This window comes from Juglans microcarpa x Juglans regia, chromosome 8D (genome assembly GCF_004785595.1).
Source record: "Juglans microcarpa x Juglans regia isolate MS1-56 chromosome 8D, Jm3101_v1.0, whole genome shotgun sequence".
Lineage (NCBI taxonomy): Eukaryota > Viridiplantae > Streptophyta > Magnoliopsida > Fagales > Juglandaceae > Juglans > Juglans microcarpa x Juglans regia.
The window spans coordinates 28068694-28075513 of NC_054608.1; positions in this window are offsets into that span (position 1 = coordinate 28068694).

A 6820-nucleotide genomic window follows, 5' to 3' on the forward strand; every position below is an offset into this window, starting at 1 on the left:
GAGAGGATACTTCATGCTGATCTGATGGTGTTCAAACTGCTTGGGTTTGACATCATTCTGGGAATGGATTGGCTATTTCGGCATTTTGCGAGTATCAATTGTCGCAGCCAGGTGGTTAGTTTTCATCTACCTAGAGGGGACTATATGGAATTCGCATATAGCAAACTGAAGTCGAGACCCACGGTTATATCTACGATTCAAGCGAAGTGTTCTTTTTATGTGATTTTTATCACTCTTTTATTTAGGAAAAGTTTCATTTTCCCTTCAATACTATTGATTTTATTTTATTTTTATATATTTTTATTTATTTTATTGGATTTGAAGGAATGAGAAGATTTAGTGCAAATGAGAGCATTTTGGTACAAAAGAAGAGATTACAGATTCAGACCGATGAGAGGCGGCAAGATCTAAAGAAAGCCGATGGGATTTGGGTGAGGAGCCTTGTACCGTCGGCAGCAAAGAGATTTCTCTCGCCCAAAGGCGATAAGAGAAGACTTGCCTCTCAGAAGGCGAGGAAACTCGCCACCAGAAGGCGTGAAGACTTGGTGATAAGGCTCTAGGCGGTTAGATTTGGTGACTAGTCTAAACGACCAACCTAAACGACGTCATGGGCAACAACTAGAAAAGGTGAGAAGAGTTTTTCATCCCAGTCGGGGGTCTTTCCACTCAGTAGGCAAGGAGAGGGTCGTGTGGTCTTTATGACCTCCACGCCTGTTCATTTGTGACCTTCACGCTAGTTATATTCAACGCACACGGCATCTACCTAGTGGGACCCTTCTGAGTTCCGCAATTAATCTATTGGAGACCAAATCCTCCCGAACTCTGCAATTCAAACTGCATATCACAGAATTTTCCATTTTAGATAATTCTGATATTCTTGGGATAATTTTCTTTTATGTTAACATTTATCTTAAGAAACTACTTTCCATATTTTAAGGCTAGATTGTAGCCACATTTATTTTGTTTCCGGATTTGAGTTTTGACATCTATTTAATCCCGTATTGTGGGATGAATAGAGAGTCTTGGTTCTTAATCTTAGTTTTAGTTTTAGTTTTAGTCTTGGTCTGAGTTAGAGAGTTCTGAATTGGAGTCGAGAATTTTTATATTTTAGAGTCTGAGTTTGAGTTTAGAGTTTCAAAATTTATTCTTTAAATGTTCTTTCGAGAAGGTGGAACTAGAAGGTAGAGGCAAGAGCCACATACTTCATCAAATGACTTCAACGAAGAACACCAGTTTTTTTTTTTCAATTCCATTATGAACTAATTCTATTTTCTAGATCTTTGATGTAACCTAGCATTGAACACACAATTTATATTTCAAGTTATTTTATTTTCAATATTTCCATGATTGAGTGATTATTCCTTGTTCTTAAAACTTGCAATTTTTTAACTAACTATTGTTCGATCTTTTGGATTGCAATGAGACCGAGAGGTGATTTGTGATTAAACCTCTAGGATTAAACACCATTAGTTAAGCAAAAGTAGAGATACTTTACCGCAACTAGTGTGATTTTCAAGAAAAATTCAAAGAACTGAGTCTCCAATTAGTTAAATTCACATAGAGATATGAAGTTATTAGTTGGAGATATTTTTTATATTGTTCAAGAGAAAATATTGAATAGTTAAGGGAATTTTATCATCAACTTGGGATAATTGAGATTCTATAATAAGGAAGAATAAACTGTGTGATTTGCTAGGTGAAGTCAAACGCTCTAGATCTATTCTTATTATCTTTAAAATCTTAATTTTAATGTTCTTTTCTTCAATTTAATTTAGATAAATCATTCTTCAAATTTTGGTTTTCTAAATAGTAATTAATTTAGTCAATTTCAATACTCAATAGCATAATTATTCCATGTGGGTTCAATAATTGTTTTCTTTAAAACACTTTACTACTTATTACGATTCTGTGCACTTGCAGATATATTTTTATGCGAACATTTACCTCCCATTTATGGAAGAATTTGCAGGCTGCAATGGGCACTAAGTTGAAGTTTAGAAATGCTTATCACCCGCAATCAGATGGCCGATCAGAGCGTACTATTCAGACTCTTGAAGATATGTTGAGAGCATATGCCTTGAAATTTAAAGGTAGTTGGGAAAATCACTTGCCGCTCATTGAGTTTGCATATAACAACAACTTCCAAACTTCCATTCAGATGACACCCTATGAGGCCCTGTACGAGAGGAAGTGTGTATCACCATTGTACGAGGACGAGGTTGGTGAGAGAAAGCTCATTGGGCCAGAAATTATTCAAGAGATGAAGGAGCAGGTCAGAATTATAAGAGACAAGATGGTGGTAGCATGGAGTCTTCAGAAGAGTTATGCGAATAAGAGGAGAAGAGACTTTTCTTTTGAAGAAGGCGACTGGGTCTATCTCAAAGTATCACCCATGAAGGGCATCAAATGGTTTGGAAAGAAAGGGAAGTTCAGTCCAAGATATGTTGGACCATTTCAAATAATAAAGAAGGTTGTCCCCGTACGTGCTGAGCATCGCTCGTTACGAAGTCACACACACAGTTATTACCCGTGGTGTGACGAAGCGAGGCAGGGTGTGCGGGTGGTCCTTAAGGGAGACCATGGTGCATATAGTGATTAAATGGATGGAAATGTGGATTGTTTGGCATGCGTGGCTTTTTCTGTAAATTGTTAAGAAGGATTTTGGCTTCATGCAATTTTGGTAACTCTCATTTTTTCCAAATGCTATGAAATGACCACTTTTTCCTTATTTGTATTTTTGGGTGTCATTCTATCGATTTTACTTGCTGAGATTGCAAAATCTCACTGTGGTGTCTCTACCTGCGGTTTCCCTCTGTGGAACCATAGATTTTGATGCAAAGGACGGTCATAAGCTTGGATGACCGGCCCCACCGAAGGAGTGAAGACCCAGGGACTTCTCCCTTATGTTGTTGTTGTAATGTTGTTTTCTTCTATCTTAGTCGGATGACTGTAATGGTTATGGATTATTTTGCTAGAATTGTAATTTGAATTTCTGGTACTAGCAGCAGTTCAGACTTGCCTTTATTTTAATTTATTTTTTTTCTTTTTTTCCACAGCGTTTATAAATTGCACAATTTTATATTGCATGCTTGCACCCTGGCATCGCGACTCCTGCCAAATCACACGTGGGGGTTAAGGGCGCAACAAGAAAGCTCTAAGCTCTCAATGTTTGTGAAGCCTTCGGATAGAAAAGAAAAAAAGTGTTGGAGTCCTTTACAATCTCTAAAGTGGGATGTTGACTATTGTTTATTGCCTTTTTATATGACAAAACTACCAGTTACAATCCTGACCAGACTTGACATTTTCTTTGACCACTATCTTGCTTGAATGAGAGACATTCAATTTCGGCCATCCATTTTTCCTCTGGACTTGAAAAATGGTACAGACCGAGTGACTAATGGGACAAGGGGCGCACGTCTCCATAACCCGCCTTGGAACTAAACCCACAGTCATTCCCCTTATGAGAGTCTCCCACATGGCATTAGGCCATACTTATGAGGTCAGACAATATAGTATGCAGGCTCATATACCTTCTTCTAAGGCATGCTCCTCCTGTGCCATTTGATAGAGCATGAGCCTTGGGTATGACACCTACTATCTCATGAGCCCCTCCGTGTTATCTCAGAGTGCTCTCAGCTTTGCATCAAGCTTGTCCACACCCGTTGCTTGGTATTCATATGGTCAGCACATCCTCTACTCATCTGGTGTTAAGTGAACCTTCCATCGTCACCCTATCTTGTCCCTCGTCTGCCAGACTCTCTACAATGTGTTGCTCGTCTTACCTCCACTTTGGTTACACGTTGATGTCCTGGTTGCCTCTTTGTAGCCAGCATTGTGCCTGTGTGAGGGTATTCCTTCCCTCAGTTCAGTGTAGTCCACACAGATCTCATCTAGAATTATTATTTTAAAACTTAAGAAACTAGAATTGTTGAATGCCCTAACCCAATAATTTAATTTTGTAAGTTCTCATCCTTCTTTTGGAGCAAATTTTACAAAATATATGCCTTTTTCTTTTCACTTTTTGTATTTTAGGATTTGAGTTTTTATAAAACATAAGTACTTTTGAAGATGTTAAAGGCAAAAGTTCACAACCTTTTCAATTTGCTCCATTGTTTAAGATGTGACCGGTAGTTCGATGTCCTACCATCGGCTATCTTTATGTTATTTCTTCTTATGAATGTCATCCTATTCATTGATAGGGACTTTCATCCATAACGTTTTCTTATACATCTTAGATTTGAATATTGAAGTTCATGTGGAGAAGTAAATAAGGAAAGATACATTACATCCATAACTTTGTTGTGTTATAAAACTTAGATTTCAATATATTGGAGTTAATGTGTTGAATTAAATAAGGTAAATTTGATGTGTTGGATATTGGATATTTGAGTTAATGAGGAGAATTAAATAAGGAAGACAGAAAATGAATAAACAATTAGATAATAACAAAAAGATGGAGAAAGGTGTTTTGCAAAACGTTTTTGGCAATGGGTGCCCTTAAGGTTTTATTTAAACCCTCTTATTACTAATGAGATCTTGCAAATATAGGAAAACTTTCTGTTTTTCATTTTCATCCATTTCACTTACTGTTATGATAATATTGAGCTTTTACAAGAACAATTATGACCAAAAAAAAAAAAATCCTTATAAATAGTATTTATAGGACAAATGTCCGTTTTTAGTAAAAGCTTTACGAATTGTACGTAGAATGTTGATATGATCTCTATATACTCTATTTGAAAAATTAAAAAAAAACATTTACATTGTAAAGGCTTGTAATTATGCTAAATTATCAATATATCTTTAATCACTTTAGTTATATTGTGAAATTCAAGAAATTCTTCCTTGAGATCTCTTTTGTTAATCCCATGTTCAAAACGAGATTCACTTAAAAAAAACATTTCTGTAAATTCTATTTTACATACGCCCTATAGATACATTTGCAGCCAAAAACCCATATGCATGGAGATTCTAAAGATTATCCAAGCCTTACAGGAAAAATAATCTTTTGAATACAGTAGGGATCATTCAAACGACAACTCGGGAGTAAAATGAATCATGTGGACACATCCCAGAATCTCTATTCCAACCCCTTATGCCTTGGCTATCTATACTGTTATTCTCGCCTTTGGTTCATTCAAAGTTGTCGAGTATGCATCTCTACGTGTTTCTTGAGAGAGTATCAGAATCAATTAATATAAAAAAATGTAGAACTCCCTGCAAAATCCCTCGTCTCTGAGCCACAACATGCCCATCGCTTTGGAATAATATGCTTCACGTGATCATATGCCATACCATCACATGAGACATTATTCATGAAAAAGTTGATGTCGATTCCAATCACAAGTTCAAGAAAATCATAAAAGTTACTATAACAAAAATCAACTGGGCCGCTAGATACTCCATTCAAGTTTTATGCAAGTGAAGAAAAAAAACCCTATGGAGTGTGAGATAGATGGAGCTAGCTTACCCACAAAATTTAACAAATTTCTCAAGAAACACAAGAATATCGAAATAAAAGATAAATAAATAATGAAGGAAAATAAAGATTTAGTTGTTAAATTTGACTCGGATCATTGATCACCTATATATCCAATTATAAGAGTGGTTAAAACTCTCATAACTCTATATCATCTATAGACATGGAACTCTAATTGGTAAAGAGAAAAATCAATCTATTTGCCACTCTATGTCGATACATATTTGCGGAATACATCAGTACTTTAATCGAATCAATGGATTACCAGAAAACTATAAAGCGAATCCATTCTTCATATACTATTTTTGACAATCCATTGTCCGACTAAAGTTTATCTCAATTCTCTTAATTCATGTTGTTTGTATGACCTTTGAGAGTTTGTGTACCCATATATATAGCCCTATTAAATTATGTCATAAATGATATCTTAAATTTTATTAATTGTATAATATCCAAATTAATGAATCCTAACTAATGTGTTATTCAATATATATATATATATATATATATAAATTATAATATACCCATAAAGTGGTATACATATTGGATTTTTTTAAGCATGGTTTCAAGCCAAATAGAGTATCTAAAATCTTTATTTTCTTTCTTTATGTATTCATCCAATCTATTTTGCCTCGGGTTTTATTATGAGAAACGTGTTTTTTGTTCTCTGAGTAAGCTTTATCGATCTCACACACTAGCTATATGATGTATTTCTTCACTAGCAGACTATTTAAATAATGTTTTTAACTATAAGGTCTCATCCAAGATTTGATTAGATTCAAAATCACATCTGGACTCCAACTCTAACTCTGAGTCCGAGCAAACTTTGGCTTGGTTTTATACACTTGGTGTTGAAGTGGAGTTGGACTTAAAAGTTGAAATTTGGCCAAAACAAATAACAAACAGTACACATTTGCTAAATCCAATCCATACATCATTTAACTCAAATAAAAATTTCAATAAAAAAGAGAAAGGAAATGAATAAACCCAAAACAAAACTCATAATTAATATAATCAAATGTAATTTGCATCAAAACTAAGTTGAAGATCAGAGACATTGAGAATGGTACAGATCCTGCAAATAGATGTAACGATGAAGAGGACAAAGGAGTGCGGGCAAGATAATGCAGTCATCAAATGAATGATGTCAATGAGAGCCATGCCAGTGCAAATTTGGAGATCTCCACTCTAGTTTCACAATGATTGTTAAAGAATGTCAAGATTGAGTGTGAGAGATAGAGATTTGATAGTCGACGATGAGAAATGAGAGATAATAAAAGAGATATATAGAGGTTGGGATAGTGCAATAACTGCTAGGGTTTATACGAAACGGCACTATTT